The sequence below is a fragment of the Triticum dicoccoides genome, chromosome 7B (genome assembly GCF_002162155.2).
Source record: "Triticum dicoccoides isolate Atlit2015 ecotype Zavitan chromosome 7B, WEW_v2.0, whole genome shotgun sequence".
Taxonomy (NCBI): Eukaryota; Viridiplantae; Streptophyta; class Magnoliopsida; order Poales; family Poaceae; genus Triticum; species Triticum dicoccoides.
In genome coordinates, this window is record NC_041393.1 from 564,513,626 (window position 1) to 564,533,254 (window position 19,629).

The window sequence follows — 19,629 nt, forward strand, 5'->3', positions numbered from 1 at the left end:
GCCTGGTTTTAGATAAAACCACAAAACTCCGACTGTGACGGCAATGCGAGCACAAACGAGTAGCAAGGATGAAGCATTTGGGATATTCGAGATATCGGAAACGGTTATATAGGGACAATTGTATGCATCAAGGCTCCCTGTCCCCGACGGGTTCTGGGTCGTGTGGGAAGGACCCCCTATCGCCCACACCCACTTGGCGATGGTTCCAAATGTCATCGCGGAAAGGGGTTAAAATCGTTTGTATAGCACTAACACGCACTAGTGAGATGCTCTTACTCAGAGGTAGTAGTCAACCTTATTTCAATAATACTTATATAGATGGGCTCAATCGGTCAGAATATGACAGCAAATTCCCCCAAAAAGCAGGTGCCCTTGCTGTCAGAAGCTACCAGGACAGAGCGTGGCTCCTTGCAATCGAATCTCCACGCTGTAAAGGCTCATGAGGTCAGACATGGAGTATTAGATCCCAAGCTCACATGCTATCGAATGAATAGTAAAATCCAAAAAATAGTAAAAGAATTCCAAAAAATCTAAATTATTTTGTGATGAACATTGATGAATGTTCTAACTGCATGCAAAATTTTGGGTTGAAATGACATTACTTGAGTTCTGGAAAAAAAACGTACACCTCACTATCCATTTGTACTCATGTGAACATGATGCACTTTGGAAATCTACGTGTTATAGACGGTTGCAACACTAGGAATAGAACCTTTTAACTAGATATTTTAGTGAGAGATCACCCTAATAATCAACTACCATGAAATCAAGTGGTGCAAACAACAGATGGGATAAACATCTCACACAATTTATATTAGCATGATATGGTATAGCCCTTGGCGCCGGGAAGTCTTCACGGTCTTCTTGAATCTTCAGCCGAAACATCGTCGTGGCAGCAGGAAAAATTGTAGCCATGGCGGCCGTTTCAAAATGCTGACCTGGTAGCAATTTCAGAAATCGTTGTTGTGGCATCTATTTCTAAATTGTTGTTGTGGCAGCAATAGAAAAAGTTGTCGTGACAGCCATTTCAAAAACATCGTCGTGGCACGAAAAAATGCCAGTCCCTCCTCCCCGCACCTCGTACAACCTCCTCGCGCCGGGGTCCTCCATGCAAGCTTGTCACCATCACCTGTAATCTGTAGGCTATCTCTACATCTATTCTATTACATGAAAGTGACAATCCAGTTGCTCCAGCCATCATGTCATACTGTGACGCGCAGGCCACTAAACATTACAACATATAACCATCTCATACATAAACGTATTATCATGATGAAGGCTATACCACATCACATACAACCTGCAAAACCAAGTTAGACGTTCTCCAACCAGTTTGGCAAATTTTAATTACACGGCTTCCAGGGTTTCCGGATAACACTAACTACCTACGTCCATAGTCAAGGCATTAATTCATGTTGCTAGATTAACTTTCGGGTTGTGTGAGGGAAGAGACTTAGTTAAAAATCTCTAGCCCCACATTAAACTTTATCAATATGTGTGACCCCCTAGAAGATTGATCATCTTCATCGCCCTCTTTTGTTTGCCACAGTTTAGTATTCTTGACTATGAAGAAGCCCAAAGAACTGTTAGCAGATCATCGATAGCCAGAGCCAAACAATTGTCAGAACTTTGTAGAAAGCTACATCATGCCGTCAATGAACTGAGCCAAAGCAACACTTGAGGGAAGCATAGCAAGAACATTAAACCCTCACATCCACATGTGATCTAGATCGAAACCTGCACCTACTCATAGAACCTCTCTTGATGCCATTGTTGGGAAACATAGTAGAAAACAAAAAAAATCGCCCTACGATCAACTAGGAACACTATGAAGATGCAATAAACGGTTTGGATCTGGTCATTACCGACTCTGAGTTGCAGCGGAAGTAGACGAGTCAGTGTAGATCATACTTGGATTCCGTCGTACTGTAGATGAACAATCCCGCTTACCACCCATGAACAGTCCCTCGAATGGTAGACCGAAAGCACAACCTCTCCACAAATTGCAAGCGTACGGTCTTCACAATTCGACATCGCTTCACCATTCAGAGTTATCATCACCAAAGAAAAAGATTAGAATTGCACTAGGCATTTAATTATGAGGATTAGAGGACTTAGTTCTAGCTCTAATTAGATCAACTAGGACCAACTAGAACTAAAGACTAGAGGAGGCTCCAAAACTTGTGTATTAATTGTGGCCAAGACCTCTAGTACATATAGGTTGGAGGAGAGAGGGAGGAGCGCCACAATGGGGGAAGGAATCCTCCCCCCTTGGATGGCCAAGAGGAGGGGGGTTCCCCCTCCAATTCTGCCTCCCCTTCCCCTTTCCATGGGGAGAAGGGGGTGCCACCCCTTATGGGCCCAAGTGGCCCAAGTAGTCTTCCACCACTTGTCTTTTAAGGCCCGTTGATATTAAATTAAACATTAAAGCCTCCTAACTATAATAAGAGCCTTTTATTATTAATTTGAAATCATCGAAAACATTTTTCAGCTATATATTGTTTATCAAAAATACCTGGTATTTCTTGATAAACTCCTAAACCCTTTCGGTGACCCCGGAACGCTTCCGGTTCCTCTACGAACTATTTCGACTATTAGTGAAACTATTTCACAAATATATTCTCATCATTCTCTTCCTACTAAACACTTAGCAGATCATGATTACCATAAGCTTCTGACCCTGCAGGTTTGGTAAACATAGACATGAATGAAACCCCTTTCGTTCAATGACCGATAGCGGAACCGTGGACGTCCATATCGATCTCTATGAGTACACGAATGACATTCAAGTGGACCTTTGGTTACCATGTTCTATTCCCTTTGCTTCGTGATACTTTACAAAACCCAAGGTGAGATGAATTGGTATGCTCTTGAGTCATCACCATGCTCACTATACCGGTCTCCTCGTTACAGGTTTCATTCTTCTTTCTCGTTGACATGTTCCAGCATCCATGTGACATAGACACATGTGTGTGGCCAAACGATGACGGATGCCATCACACCGAGAGGGCCCAAGAATATATCTCCATTGTCGGAGGAGCAAATTCCACTCTTGGGCTATCCAGTCCCTTGTAAAAAATTTCACAAGTAACGTAGTAATATAACGAGCAAGGTGGCATAATGTATACACAAGAAAACCTAGCAATAAAATAATCCCCATTGGTTTACCCTTAGTGGTTTTCACGGCCTTAGAATATTTGAATGTAAATAGTTGCATTTATAATGATCATGCATCATGTCTAAATTCAAGAAAATTTGAATTGAGTAATTTTCAAAAGCCTCAAATTAAATATTTGGGCAAAAAAACATAAAATCTCATTTAGTGTTTCCAAAAAGTTCTTATTAAATGTTTGGAAATTCTGGTAAGAGTTATGACCCAATCAAAATTTTGGGAACATTTATAAGGAATTATTTTTGGGCTTGGAATTTAAATCAGTAAGTATTTGCATTTGAGTTTATATTCATAATAAATAGAATATAAATTCAATACCCTTGAAATAAATTATGTCAATTTGGAGAAATCCATTAAGTAACATAAAATAGTTCAGAGAAGTTTGGCACTGATTTGAATTTAGATTTAAACTTAAAACAATGTCAAATGAATTAAATAGAAAACAAAGCAGATAGAAAATAGAAAAAGGAGCGGACTTGCCTATGCACACACCCCAGGCTGTTAGACTGAGAGTAACCAGCCGAGCTGGTCTTGCGCCAGATGAGCTGGCCATGCACGCGCTCCATGCGCGACCGCCCTTGCATGGGCCATGCATGAGTCAGCCGCTCCTATCCATCCACAGAAATAGGATCAGCTGGTAGTTTGTTAGCGTGTGCGTGCGTTGTATCTTCTTTCCCTCTCACATATGTACTCTCTTATATATATGCTACCCCTGAGAGGATGAATACAAGTTATGTTTTGAGCTCAATCTAGTTGTCCAACATGGTATCAGATTCGATCTAAACCCGCTTCCGCCATGGCCGAGGAGATCTTCGCCGCCGCGGCCGACGCCGCCGACGCCGCCGGCACCCCGGCCACTCCACAAGCCTCTTCCTCGCCACCTACTCCCCCACTTCCGGCCACCCCCTCTCTGCAGGTCGCCCCATCAACCCTTCCTCTCCTTGCCGCTCCTCCTCTCCCTCACTACAAGACGGCGGTGCAGCTCCACGCCGAGCGTGTCGAGGGCGCTAACATCCTCCATCGCGTCCGCGTCGTCCTCGACATACATGGGAAGAACTACTCCATCTGGCGTGGGCTCATGGAAGAGGCCTTTGATCAGTACGACGTGAATGCCCACGTCTTGCCGGACTTCTCCAACCATCAAGGCGACCCGACGTGGAGCATCATCAACAAAGCGGTAAAAACCTGGTTCTACAACACCATGAGTGCTGAACTTCTCGGCTTCGTTCAGGACCGGAAGGCCACGGCCTTTGAGCTCTAGTCCAAGCTGGAAGCGCTCTTCCTCAACAACCAGCGCTCCCGGCAGTTCCATCTCAAGACGGAGCTCTACGCCGTGAAGCAGGATGACTCCACCATCCACGTCTTCTGCGCCCGGCTCAAGTCGGTCGCGGACGCCCTCCACAACATCAACAAGCCGGTCGACGACAACGAGTTGGTGATCCAGCTTCTTCGTGGCATCAACCGGGATCGCCACGGGATGACGGTTGCAATCATCGAGAAGTCGACAAACCCCGTGCCCTTCGAGCAGGCCGTCGGCATGTTCCTCCATGACGAGATGACCTCCGGCGGTCCCTTCCCGGCCGGTCATCACACCGCTCTCGCGGCCTATGGCCGTCCCCCTGCTCCGTCTCTGGGAGGCCCCTCCGGCAGTACCAACAAGCAGCAGGGCGGCGGCGCCAAGCCCGGCACTCCCTCGCCGAACCAGGGCGCCAACAAGTGGCGCCGCTACACCAACAACGGCGGGTACCAGGGGGCGTCCAACTCCGTCAACCCCTGGACCGGGCATGTGTACGCCTACCCCATGCAGCTCCCGCCGCCACCGCGTTCGCTCCTGGGCCTCCTTGGCCCGCGTCCGCAAGCGCACATGACTTTCAGCGCCCCGCAGTAGTACCTTCCCCCTGCTTACGGGGACTCCTTCGGTGGCTCTCCTCTGAAGCTGCACCCGTCGGGGTTCTACCCGCACCAGCAGCAGCAGTACCTCCCGCCTCCCCAACAGCAGTAGCGGTACCTCCCAGCTCCCCAGCAGCAGCAGTACCTGCCTCCACCACCCACGATGGACACCGGCGTCGACCACGCCGCATTGATGGGCGCCCTCCACAACCTCTCCTTGCAGTCCCCTAGCGGCGGCTGGGTTGCGGATTCCGGTGCCTCCACTCACCTCGTTGCTGATCCCGGTAAGCTCTCGTCCGTCGCTCCTGTATCAAATTATCCCCCTGTTTTTGTTGGTAATGGTAGCACCATCCATGTTAGTCATGTCGGCTCTGCTTCCCTTCCAAACCCCAACCGGCCTCTCTCTCATTTCCTTGGCATTGCCGTTGCTCGCTCCTCCACCGGGCTAAATCTCTCACAACGACAGTATGCTTTAGACATCATTGAGCGTGCTGGCATGACTGACTGTCATCCCGTTCGCACTCCCATTGACTCTGGCGCCAAACTATCCATCTCTGACCGCGATCTCCTTGAGAACCCTACCCTTTACCGTAGCTTAACCGGCGCCCTCCAGTACATGACTCTCACTCGTCCTGATCTGTCCTATGCCGTTCAGCAGGCCTGCCTCTTCATGCATGCCCCATGCTCCTCCCATTATAACCTCGTCAAACGCATCATTCGTTATCTCAAGGGCACCCTGCACCTCGGCCTCCACATCACCCCTTCCCCGCCGTCCACTCTCTTAGCATACTCCGACGCAGACTGGGTCGGCTGCCCCGACACACGACACTCCACCTCTGGTTTTTTGTGTTTTTCTTGGGGATAGTTTGATATCTTGGTCGTCGAAACGACAGCTTACTGTTTCCAGGTCAAGCGCTGAGGCAGAGTACCGGGCCGTTGCCCACGTCGTTGCAGAGACCGCTTGGTTACGTCAGTTGTTGCAGGAGCTCCATCAGCCTATCGCCAAGTCCACGGTGGTGTATTGTGATAATGTCTCTGCTGTGTACCTGTCCGCTAATCCAGTGCAGCATCGACGCACGAAACACATTGAGATTGACATTCATTTTGTGCGGGACAAGGTTTCTCTCGGTGAAGTTCGCGTACTTCACGTCCCGACAACCTCTCAGTACGCGGACATCTTCACGAAGGGCCTACCTACTGCTACTTTCACTCAGTTCCGGTCCAGTCTCAATGTTCGGCAAGCCCACGTTGAGACTGCGGGGGGCTGTTAGACTGAGAGTAACCAGCCGAGCTGGTCTTGCGCCAGATGAGCTGGCCATGCATGCGCTCCATGCGCGACCGCCCTTGCATGGGCCATGCACGAGTCAGCTGCTCCTATCCATCCACAGAAATAGGATCAGCTGGTAGTTTGTTAGCGTGTGCGTGCGTTGTATCTTCTTTCCCTCTCACATATGTACTCTCTTGTATATATGCTACCCCTGAGAGGATGAATACAAGTTATGTTTTGAGCTCAATCTAGTTGTCCAACACAGGCCACCAGAGCCCAACTGCCAGGAGATTCTTCAAGCTCCTGCCAGTAGGAGGAGCTGCGTGCTCGCACGCGCCCGCTCGAGGAGGCCAGCTCCTCCCTACCTGTTCCACGGAGCCCGCCCCCCTAAAGCTGAATGCCTTTTGTATTGTCACACAGCTTACATAGCAGTACGACGAGTTTATGAATTTTGTTGTGTGCTACAGCCTACAGTGTTCATACTCGGCTTATCTCTATGTAAATCGTGACCATGTGATTTGCCACTCGATGTATTCATCAATACTCGACAGCGTCTGTTTTTCCTGCATTACTATGGCTCTCAAATTCAGTCTAGTAGTTGCGCAAAGGACAGGATGCAATAGTCCTATGATTAATTCGGACAATCTGGGGGTGATTGGATACCATGAAGGATGGAGGACGGTCGGTGGATGCAGTGGTGGCAACTTTTGATGATTGTTTTCATTTTACTTGTGATTTCCCTTACTATTAGATTCGAAGATTGTAATAAAGAAGCAAATAAAATTGCTCACAAGCTCGCTAGGTGAGCTAGATTTTCTTTAACTTTTAATTAGTTTGAGGAGCCCTTACCTGAAATGGCACCGATCCTCATAAACGTTGTATTGCTTATTCCAATGAATAAAGTTTTTGGGATTTTTTTTTAAAAAGGCCATGAGGCGATGTAGTTGGATGGGACCAAAATATCAACCTATTTGTACAACAATACAAGTGTGTGTGTGTGTGTGTGTGAGTGTGCGGGCGCGCGCGCGTGCAATTGGGAAAAGGATTAAAAGCTTGTAGCAACGCACGGGCCTTCTACTAGTAACCCTAGCATCCTAGCCCTCGTGAGCAATGTACATTTGGTGATGTTTAACATGATAACATTAGAGATGGAATGAAAATAAATGATATTAGGTTAAAGAACTTGAAACAAAAACGATTCTTTTGTTAGTTTTGTTGAAACAAAACAAAAGTAATTTTATCATTACAAATGATGTACCTCCATTTCATTTGCGGAGGTTTTGGTAGAGATATCTTTATATAATTTGCTATATTAATGCAATTAATTTGTAAATTAATGATGTTTAATTTGGCATAGAGTTATGAGTATTAATTTGTTACCCCGCAAAAAAACCGGTATTAATTTGTTTTCAAATAAAAGCAGGAGCATTTACGCCATGTCCATTATAAAAGGCTCGTCATTTCATCTCTTCTCACTCAAAAGTCACAACTCACCATTCCGCCAACAACAAGAGTACAAATTCCTCTATCAGTATCAACACATCATCTAGTTAAAGATGAGGGCCACCCTAACGCTGCTGCTACCTCTCGCATTCCTCCTCCTCGTGCTAGCACCAGGTACGTGCCCATTTGTCCATGTAATGCCTACGTTGCTTCACAAATTAAATGGATAGTGTAGCTACAAATTAAACTGCGGCCATGCATGCATGGTGTTTATATCCCACTAATTTTCTTCTTCTTCTTTGCTACAGCTAAGGCGAGCTATTATGATTGTACAAGCCATATCGTCGGGTGCAAGAACAAACCCGAGCCGCCTTGTCCGTGCGACCGCGCGGAGTGTAGCTTTGACAGCCGTGTAGCGTTCGCTCAGCTTGGGTGCCCGAAAGATGCGACCAAATGCACTTGGACAGGACAGTGCATGAATCAGGGGTGCAACTTCACCTACTGCGTATATAGATAAGATAGGCGGGCATGTCGACCTGATAAAATAACAAAGATGATATCATGGATGGCAATGCAGTATGTAGTTCTGTTCGCTGCAAAGTGATGTACCTAAATGGTGAATTATTTACATGCCTACCATGGATATAATTAAGCTTTTTGTTGACATGGTAGAAAGGAGAAGGGTTCAAATTCTGTTGTTTGCATACTATGGACAACAAGCTAAGGTGGATGAGCTGGTTATTAGTTGTAGTAGGCACGCATTAAACCTGAGTTCAAGTCCCCTTTTAAGCGCTTTATTATTTCCTTTTCTTCCCACCTAAATTAACTAGCATAAAACCGGGAGAGATAAGAAAACCGATTTGAAAATAAAGATCAAGAGGATGAAATTGGTGGAAGCGTTTTCAACACTCTTATGATCGAGCCGAGTGCCAGTTATCGCTGTCCTTTATTAATTAAAAACAGAAAACAAAGTCATATGTACAAATAATAAATCCACAAGCAGTGGAAGAAAAAGCAAAAACTAGCCTTATTTAAAATTCATATCAATTTTGTTTATTTAGTAGCATATACTGAAACCACACTGAATAAGATGGTTAATAAAACCTAACTGTGACAGAACTTGTATCTAGCTTCCCAATGTACTCCTTCCTCCATTGATCTGTGAGAGAGTAGTGGGTACCTAAAAAAATTCAGCCTTCAGGGTACGACCAACAGTATCAGCCTCGCCGTCATACTACAAAGGATTGAAGTAGAATAAAATCACATATCAAAAGTCAAAGCTAAAAATTGTCCCGACATTGTTAGCTGCCATAGCAACCAAGAATGGAGGTTGAAATCTAGTTTGCAAAATAAATATGAATTAGCGGAAAGTTATAACACAAATATAAATGAAAACATAAAATATCATATGTATTTTTATGACTTCTAAAGTATAGATTTTCCAACAATTAATCGTCCAAAAATATGTAACACCTCTAGAGATATGTGACTCATGCAACTACCAAACTAAAATAGGGAACCCCCATATTTCAATATAGGACACGACTAACGTCCTAACGTACGGAATTTAAGAGAGATATCCGAACGATCCTTCTTATCTCCCTCCCGTGACCTTCCATGCATGCGTGCATTCTTTTATGTGTGTTTTAAACAATCCTTGTTTAATTAGAACCTAATTACATGCATGCATGAAAAAAGAAAACTGATGATGTCAACAGATTCTTTTTCAAGACTCAAAATTCAAAATGTTTTGTAGCTCAAACCATCGACCGGATTGAAAAATTGTCTTCACATAAAAGATTCGTCACGACGAGATCTTCGAAACTAGATCCCATGTTGGTATGTTCCGATGACTTTTTTCCCGTTAAAATGTTACCACGCATGTGCTACGCAAGTTATCACGACTATGACACATAGTTACCAAGCTGTTTTTCATAAGAAAAACCAGGCATAAAAAGATGGTCTTCCAACTTTTCTTCTCATGTGTATATGCACTAGATGACAAAACTTTGATGTCATCCTAGATTCTCCCTATTTCAAAATTTCAAAATGTTTTGGAGCTCAAACCGTGGCTTTGATCGAAAAACTGTTTTCACATAAAAGATTCGTCAGGACGAGATCTTAGAAACTAGATCCCATGTTGGTATGTTCCAATGATTTTTTCAGATAAAAAATTACCACGCATGTGCTACACAAGTTATCATGCTAGTTGGGTGTAAGTTATCGTGTTGTTTACATAGAAATTACCGAGGCATAAAAACTGGTTTCTTTGACCTTCTCCGCACATGCACATGCACGCGCCCTGGAGAATGGAAAATGCTAAAATGCTAATGTTATGAATGATTCCATCAAAATTTAAAAAAATTAAAATATTTTGTAACTCAAACAGCCGCTTTGATACAAAAACCATTTTCACATAAAAAATCATTGTGACAAGGCCTTTGAAACTAAATCTTAAGTTGGTATGTTTTGACAACTTCTTTCGGTCAAAAGGTCATCAGGCCTAGACTAACTAAGTTATTAACTCTGTTGTGTGTATATTACCATGCTATTCACACACAAATTACCGAAGGGTGCTTTTCAACAAGTCCCTCCCCCTCCCGGTCAAAAGTTATCACACCTGAATTAAGTAAGTTATCAACTTAGTTGTGCGTATATTTTCAACAACTTTTTTCATGGGTCAAAAAATATCGTCATGTTTGTACATAAGTTATCAGGTCCGGGAGCCAGTGTTACCTTGTTATTTACAAAGTATGTTTTTCAATAACTTTTTTCCACGAGTCAAAAGTTATCGTGGTGTTTGTACATAAGTTATCAGGTCCGGAATCCTGTGTTACCATATTATTTATTGAGTATGTTTTCAATAACTTTTTTTCACAGGTCATAAGTTATCGTGGTGTTTGTACCTGAGTTATTAGGTCCGGAAGTGTATATTATCACACTTTTACACAAAAGTTATTGGTGCTATGTTTTCATCAACTTTTTTCCACGGGTCAAAGTTATTGTGGTGTTTGTATCTAAGTTATCAGGTCCAGAGGCCTATAATATCATGCTATTTACACAAAAGGCTATTCGTTGTATGTTTTTAATATCTTTTTCTTCGGGTCAAAATTATCGTGGTGTTTGTACCTGAGTTATCAGGTCCGAGGTCGTATATTACCATGCTATTACTTAGAAGTTATCAGTGGTATGTTTTAATTTCAACAACTTTTTCCCACGGGTCAAAGTTATCATGGTATTTGTACCTAAATTATCAGATTAGGGGCGTATCTTACCATGCTATTACTTCAAAGTTATCGGCAATATGTTTTCAACAACTTTTTCTCACGGGTCAAAATTATCGTGGTATTTGCATCTAAATTATCGGGTCCGGGAGCCCATATTGTCGTGCTATTTACACAATAGTTGCCGAGGAATATTTTCAATTATTTTTTTTGTAAACCAAATAATGGGTAAGTCGGTCTACAATAATCATGTAGCATATACAACTTGGTAACTATAAAAATAACCATGTTGATAACTACAACCCGATAACTACATAATTGTTATGTTGGAACTACATATAGTCTTTCCTCCTATGATGACCCCTCTCTCACCAAATTACTACGAAGATTTGCTTGGATTCTACCATGACACGACGCGTCACCTTCCCTTTGCCAACATCTCCCACCTGTCCAAGGGCATCTCATGTAAAATCATCTTTGATCCCACCACCAATGTAGTTCTCGGCATCATCGGAGTGCTCACGGGGATGCCTACTTCCATCAAGAAGTGAACCACAAATGATTCATGAGTGGAAGAAAAACCGAGAATGCATTCTCTATAGAAATACAACAAAATCCAACTATTACCAATTCCTAACAGAAAAAAAATCAAACGAAGGGCCGCACCATAGCAGTGGCCTACTCGCGGTAATCAGATATCTACGGGATTAGCCCACTTCTGAACAAAACATCCAGTTGGCTGAGATGGTCACCAGGTATATTGGAAGTTAGTAGCTAGGCTGCAGGTGCGCGGTTCGAATCTTGTTGCCGCTGCTATTTTTTCCATCGCGGGATTTAGAATGTATGCGTGCAGGAATCGTACGTGCCTATCCCTAACGACCAGTCGGCAGGTACTTAGCTTTTCCGTTCAATATATCCTCCTTAAATGAAGTATTACTACTACCAGATTTAGACAAATACCAAATTATCCCAGTGCTGGTTTCACATGCATTCAGGATACAATATGCACTAGAAGCTTAGAGTTTACGGTCTTCAAATCAGTTGATAATGGTAAAAAAGAAGAGAACAAGCTGTCATAAGTATAGAAGATTAATCAATCTATACCATAAATAATTCTAAGAAAGGATTGTATTTTTTTGACAATCAAGAAACGACTGTATTAAAGGGCAAAGGAGGCCACGTCAGCATATACCGAAATTGTCCAACAAAACACACCACAGAAAAGACCAGAATAAAAGAGGGTTTCTACAACAATAGGCGGTTTCAATCCCAGTTTCATATGAAACAGGTGATATGGACCTGTGATGTACTCCCTCCGTAAAAAAATATTAAAGCGTTTAGACCACTAACAGAGAGAAGCCTTCACAGTTGATACTACTGTTTATTTGTACCTACATAAAGCTGATATGCATTGTCAGATAAAAGGTTGCAATCCGAAGAAAAGGCTACCTAGCACACCTAGTTTTACTCTTTGCTATTCATAAAAACTGAACTGCATCAAAAACTGATCCATGATTTCAGCCTTAACTTCAAGGTAAACATTTGTGTTCGGCGCCCACTGAACGCTCCGCCGCTGGGCAAATCCTAAACGGCGCCCGTTTCTTCGCTCCACGCAAACGGGCGCATACCCCCCGCGCCAGGCTGGGCCGGCCCATTTCTTCTTTTCTGTTAAACTAACAGAGAGAAGCCTTCACAGTTGATACTACTGTTTATTTGTACCTACATAAAGCTGATATGCATTGTCAGATAAAAGGTTGCAATCCGAAGAAAAGGCTACCTAGCACACCTAGGTTTACTCTTTGCTATTCATAAAAACTGAACTGCATCAAAAACTGATCCATGATTTCAGCCTTAACTTCAAGGTAAACGTTTGTGTTCGGCGCCCACCGAACGCTCCGCCGCTGGGCAAATCCTAAACGGCGCCCGTTTCTTCGCTCCACGCAAACGGGCGCATACCCCCCGCGCCAGGCTGGGCCGGCCCATTTCTTCTTTTCTGTTAAAACTGCATCAATCAAAAAAGCGTGAGAGCGGTGGTTCGAACTTGGGATGTTTCATTTAGACATCAGCGCAGTTACCACTAGGCACAGAACCACTTGCTGTTTGCAAACCTCTTTTCCCTCTTTTATTACTCTTTTTTCATTTTTCTTTTCTTTTTTCCTTTTTCTTTTTTCCGTAAATGTGCAATCTTTTTATTCAAATTTGATGAACCTTTATCAAATCGATGAACTTTTTTTAAAATTCGACGAAAATTTTCAAATTCCATGATTTTTTTAAAACGTGAACAATTATTGAGAACCTGAACAAAAAAATTATATACGATGAGCGATTTTCAAATATACACTGAACATTTTTTCGGTGTACGACGAACAATTTTTAACTACACAGCGAACATTTTTGTGATATACATCAAAATAATTTAAAACATATTTATACATTCTTTTGATATAAGATGAACAACTTTTATACATTGAACATTTTTGTAATATAATCTGAACAATTTTTAACTACACATTGAACAATTTTGTGATATGCGCTGAAAAACCATTTAAATACCCATTGAACATTTTTTTATGTACACCGAACAATTTAAAATAGTGAACAAAATTTGAAAAAGTGAATAAATTTGAAAAACTATGAACACATTTTGAAATCACGAACAAAAAATGAAAAATATATTTTCATGAACTTTTTTCAATTTCAATGAACTTTTTCTAGATTTCGATGAACCTTTTCTAGATTTCGACGAACTTTTTTAAATTTGATGATTTTTTTTAAATTTGATGAACTTTTTTTCAAATTTGATGAACATTTTTCAAATTCGTTGAACTCTTTTTAAAATTCGAACAAACTTTTTTGATATTGATGAACTTTTTTGAAATTTTTTAAAATCAATGATTTTTTTAGTTCGTTAACCTTTTCAATTCGTGATTATTTTGAAATCTGTGAATTTTCAAATTTCGTCCCGAAAAAATTACGTTTTCCCAAAATTTGTGCGCAATAAATAGCGCGACTTTAGTTATTCTTAATTTATGCGTGCTGAAAATATTAATGATCGATTGGTTGCACTAGTGGTTAGTCGACTGGAAGATGTACTGGAGGTCGCGTGGTTGAATCCTGACGGGAGCAACACTTTTTAGGAGATTTTTTTATGGTATAGATGGGATTTTTTTTGTGGTATAGAAGGCGTGTTGTGGGCCGGCCCAGCAGGCGCGGCTGTGAGCGCCAGCTTCCTGAACCAGCGCTTAAGGCGCCGGTTAGGAGCTCCCCCGCCGCTGTGTGCGAGTCGCATGATTTCTTTTGATCAAACCGCGCCTGGTTTGCCCGGAAACCACGTGCCCACGTCGCTAGTGCGGCCCACCTGGCCCATCACTGCTCATCCATTTCTTTTCCTTATCCCCTGCACGAGGCTCTGCTCTACTCATTCACTCCTTATCATCCCCTACCTCTAGTTTCTTGTTGGCAACGAGCACCCAGACCAGAAACACCAGAGAAATCACCTCTGCTTTATCCACTCCCATGCGCTTCCTGAACCGGCGCTTAAGGCGCCGGTTAGGAGCTCCCCCGCCGCTGTGTGCGAGTCGCATGATTTCTTTTGATCAAACCGCGCCTGGTTTGCCCGGAAACCACGTGCCCACGTCGCTAGTGCGGCCCACCTGGCCCACCACTGCTCATCCATTTCTTTTCCTTATCCCATGCACGAGGCTCTGCTCTACTCATTCACTCCTTATCATCCCCTACCTCTAGTTTCTTGTTGGCAACGAGCGCCCAGACCAAAAACACCAGAGAAATCACCTCTGCTTCATCCACTCCCATGCGCAGCCTGGGTTTTTTCATATCGATCGGGATGAGACGGGGTTCCAGGCGACAATGGTGTTGGGCGGCAACGGCGGTGCCCGCCATGGATTGTTGCTGCATTTTTTTTTGCTGGAAACTTCTTCAATTTGCTACAATCTGAGACAAATTGTGGTGTGTTGCTGCTATGATTTTTTTGCTACATCATTTTTTTCCTGGAACCATCTTTGTATTTTTCTGGAACCACTTTTGTATTTTGCTGCAATGAGTGAAGATGTTTTTGGGTGGCGACGGCAGTGCCGGCCATGAATTTTCTGCTGGAACCTCTTCATATCTTTGCTGAAACTATTTTTCAATTTTGCTGCAATTCAAGAGGATGGTGGTGCCGCGGCCGCCATGATTTTTGCTACATTTAAGTTTTGCTGGAACCGCTTTTCATTTTTGCTACAAACCGGCAATCACAAAAGCTAGAAGAGGCGATCAATTTTGCTACAATGGCGACGGGGTGGCGGCATCGACGAGCTATTTTTGCTGGAACCAGCACAATTTTTTGCTACTACCGGCGGGCATTTTTGTTGCCACCGGCAAATCCGAAGGAGAGTCCTTTTCCGCGATCTCGTCGTCGGGGTGTTGCGACCGGCGGCCGGCGCTACTCGGAGCTGTGGCCGTCCAACCGGAGCTACCATCGCCAGTGAGGGAGCTGCAACCGCAGGCGGAAGTTGCTGCATGCATGGATCCGACGAGGAAGACATGAAATGATGGCGGCGAGGCCGGCGACCCGAGGCCATGGAGGCGAGTTGTTGCCGGCGTGGGGTGGGTGGGCATCCCCGTGCAGCCACAGCCCCCGCGCGTGCCTGGTGGATGGATTTGAGACGCATGAAGGAAGACGACTTGTTTGTCGGGGGATCTAAGGTGGGATCAGATAGTCCAAATTAAAATAATCAAACGGCTGCTGGCAGACCGGCCCAAATTTAAGCCGGCGCGCCGGAGCACCCGCCTAACTTCAACGGACAAACATAATTATCGTACTTCAAAGAGCATACAGTGCATGAACATGCACTTAATTAGTACGTATAAGCGTAGTTTATTTGTCGCACCGTGTGCTGTTGAGTTCATGCAGTGCTTGCACTCTGCCACTAAACCTTATCCCGTGGCACCGCACCACTAGCTAAGCTAGTGCTAGTGCTTCTCCGAGCCAGCGTCGCACAGCTACAGTAACCTCTCGCAGCAAGCAAGCGATCGAGGCAGGCCCTTCCCCGTGTTCAAGTAGCCAGCCTTGTTTTCTCTTTAGCGGGAACGATCAATGCGAGCCGTCAGTCCATTTCCGTGTACTACTAGTGATGGCAACTGGATGTACGTGCACAGTGCACTCCACCGCACCACGCAAGATCCACTCATGCGTGTCTGCGTTCACAGCTGCTGGTGATTCCGTTTTGTCACCTCGCCAGTGGCTGAGGCAGAAAAGCCACCGTACTAGTACTAGTTGATCCATGGAGCATCGAGATGATGCGCGTGAAACTACTGGTAGCACCGAGACATTTCCATTTCTTCACCTCTCGCCAGTGGCACGGCGCGGAAAAGCACCGCAAACAATAGTGCTAGCACTACCAACTACGTACACGCCTCGCTCCATGTGCAGTGTTGGAACTTTCATGGCACATACTCAGAATTTGTTGCCACGTCCGCTATAAAAGGCGAGGCTCGCCTTCTTTGATTCTCCTGCATTAACAGTCACAACTCACAACTCACAATCCTCTTCCGCCAACCATCAGCAAGGCTCCATCCACAGTGCAGGCCGAAATCACTATTATGACATTTTCAATAATCTTTGTCACAAAATGAACTCGACATGAAAGTATTTCATTTTCTGACCCTTTTAGCAACGCCACAGCCCGTGGTGTTTTTTCTCCATATAGAAACGCCGAGGTATCTCGCGCTTCAGCTCCACATCCAAACGCCAAGCTAGCTAGGGTTTTATCTCCATATGGAAACGCCAAGCATGTTGGTGTTGCTAGCTGCGCCCAAACGCCAAAGCTCATGGTGTTTCTACTTGTACGTACGTGGTGAGCGCCGGGACGAGCGACTAGCTACGTGCACAACCAGTACGTGAACGCCATGGTGGCCGCCACCTACTGCTGTACTAGTAGTATGATGTGTGACGATTCGACTGGGTGGCTGATTGGCATATCCATATCCATGCATGAGCGGTGGTTGCATTGCATTTGCATGCGTGCAGAGGCTGTACGGGTTGGGAGCGCGGCGGATCGCTGCCGCCCATGGGGTGCCTCCCGGCGTCCGTCACCCTCTTCGGCGGCGGCGGCGGCGGCTGCGTGGCGCGGCTCAACAACGACTCCCTCACCTTCAACGCCAAGCTGCAGGCGGCGTCGGACGCGGCCAAGAGGCGTCATGGACATCTACGACCCGCTGCTCAACCTCGTCGCCGACCCCATGAGCGCCGGTACGTACGTGATCCGTCCGACGCCTGGGTAATGTGTCAATGGTTGATGAACTTACTGATGAAGTGATCGATGGATGCACTGCACTACAGGGTTCTTCGAGTCTCGGCGGGCCTGCTGCGGGACGGGGACGATCGAGACGTCGGTGCTGTGCCACCAGGGGGCGCGGGGGACGTGCGCCAACGCCACTGGCTATGTCTTCTGGGACGGCTTCCACCCCACCGACGCCGCCAACAAGGTGCTCGCCGGCACTCACCACGTACGTATTAGTAGAAACGCCATGAGCTTTGGCGTTTGGGCGCAGCCAGCAACGCCAACATGCTTGGCGTTTTCATATGGAGCTAAAACGCTAGCTAGCTTGGCGTTTGGATGTGGAGCTGAAGCGCGAGATACCTCGGCGTTTCTATATGGAGAAGAAACGCCACGGGCTGTGGCGTTTTTAAAAGGGTTAGATTGTGAAATATTTTTATATCGAGTTCAGTTTGTGATAAAGATCGCCCAGAAGGTCAGAACAGTGATTTTGGTCCACAGTGCACTCCACCGCACCACGCAGGATCCACTCATGCGTGTCTGCGTTCTCAGATTCTGCTGCTAAACAAGATACTACTAGTATTCAGAACAGTCTCTCTCAGTGCGCCGAGCATCGCATCGCCCACTCACATGCACACTGCAGCATCAGCCCATTCGCATCACATGTACGTATAGCTGTGTGCATGCTTGATGCATCCTCCTTGCGAAAAGAAAAATCGCGGGCTCCCCTTCTCCTTCCTTCCAAGCCAAACCCAGAAAGGCGAAAAGATGATTTAGGACTGCTCCTAGCTACACCGTCCAAGTTGATTTGGGAGCAGCGGCAGCCGGCAGTGCTAGACGGATGGATCGGCGCCAGGCAGTGGCCGAGGCAGAAAAGCCACCGTACATGTTGGTATCTGATGTCTCTAGCTCGATCGGCCGGCCTAGCACCAGCTTGCATTGATTGATTGATCCATGGAGCATCTGTTATATTTGTGTCGAATATACTATGTACGCAAGGGGTTACGTGAACTTGGAGTTGTAATTGGTATGGTTAGATACGAGTTGTGTAGGAGTCGACACTTGTATCCTAGGCCTCTTATATACGGAGGGGCACCACACGTTGTAACCCAGGACGACTTGATAGCAACAGGTATGCGGGGGAGCCGACGGCTTGTGCCGGCGCCCGGGCGGCCGGTGTTGCGGTATCTTGGGGAGGAGCGCCCGTAGTCATGCACCGGGGATGTAGCCATATCGGTGAACCTCGTTACGTGCCTCGGTGTGTCGTCTATGATCTTGCATTAGCGTTTTACTCTAACATGTGGTATCAGAGCAAGGTTGCGAGAAGGCTGTGCGGAAGATCATCCGGAGGTACGAGGATCATGCTCGACGGGTGCCAAGGAACGTCCGATTGGTGCAAGGTGGAGCATGGCGGCGATCGCGGAGGCGGTCGGTGGTGTCGGACACTTCGGGCAGGAGGCCTGGACCGTTCGATGGGCTGCGGTCGGTAAGGATCGGCTAGACGTGGCGATCGGACCGGCGTAGTGGCTGTTGAAGACGTTGCGGAGGCGACGGATTCGGCTCGCGATCAGACCACCGGCCAGACGTGGGGGACGGCCGGGTAGATCGGAGTGTGAGAGCATCGAGATGATGCGCTCGGTGTTGTACAAAGGCGACGGCGCGGCACTGCGGACGGATTGTGTCGGCGACGCGGGTGGCCAGGATACGGCACGGCTCGTGCACAGATGATGCGCGAGGTGGCGTCTGTTTCAGCAGGGTTGGCGTTGATGAATACGTGTGACAGGGCTGAACAGATTGCTGGCGAAGAACCAAGATCAGAGACAGAAGCTGTCGTCGAGATCAACGGCGAGTTTTTTCTGAGATGCACGGAACCGAGAGAAGGAAGGTCAGGATTAAATTGCTGTACGCGAGACGGCCGCTGAGCCTCGAGGAGGCGTGTGGCAACCGGACTCGGCAGCAGCGCGACGTGCAAGGCAAAGGAAGGTCAAGGCAGTAGGTTTCCTCGTACGCGGTGCAGCACACAAGGAAAGAAAATTCGTATTATGGCAGGAGTCCAAGGGATTAACACACGCGCGGTTAGCTGATCTGGTACGTGCATGCGTGTGCATGTTTGGTCTAGGGGACAAAGCCTGCTACTGGTTATGATTGAGAAAGAAAAAAAGAGACGTGTGCATGCATGTAACTTGGGACCGTGCGTGACTTAGTTTGGCAAAGGCCTAGCAAACCGTCAAACCGTGACAAATTTGGACTCGTTTTCGTGTCAGTCAGGAAAATAAGGGTCGGCTGAGCCAGCAGAAATAAAGGGCTGGGGTGACGAGGCGCAAAGACGCACAAAAAGCAGTCTGCAGTTTCGGG

General features: G+C 45.8%; 1 long non-coding RNA gene across 1 annotated transcript; it reads left to right on the forward strand.

Annotated features, from left to right (window-relative positions):
- Positions 1-7,824: 7,824 nt before the first annotated feature.
- On the forward strand, positions 7,825-8,430 carry LOC119335521. The gene is made up of 2 exons (XR_005161901.1): positions 7,825-7,946; positions 8,081-8,430. It is a non-coding gene; the product is annotated as an uncharacterized LOC119335521 (long non-coding RNA).
- The last annotated feature ends 11,199 nt before the right edge of the window (positions 8,431-19,629 follow it).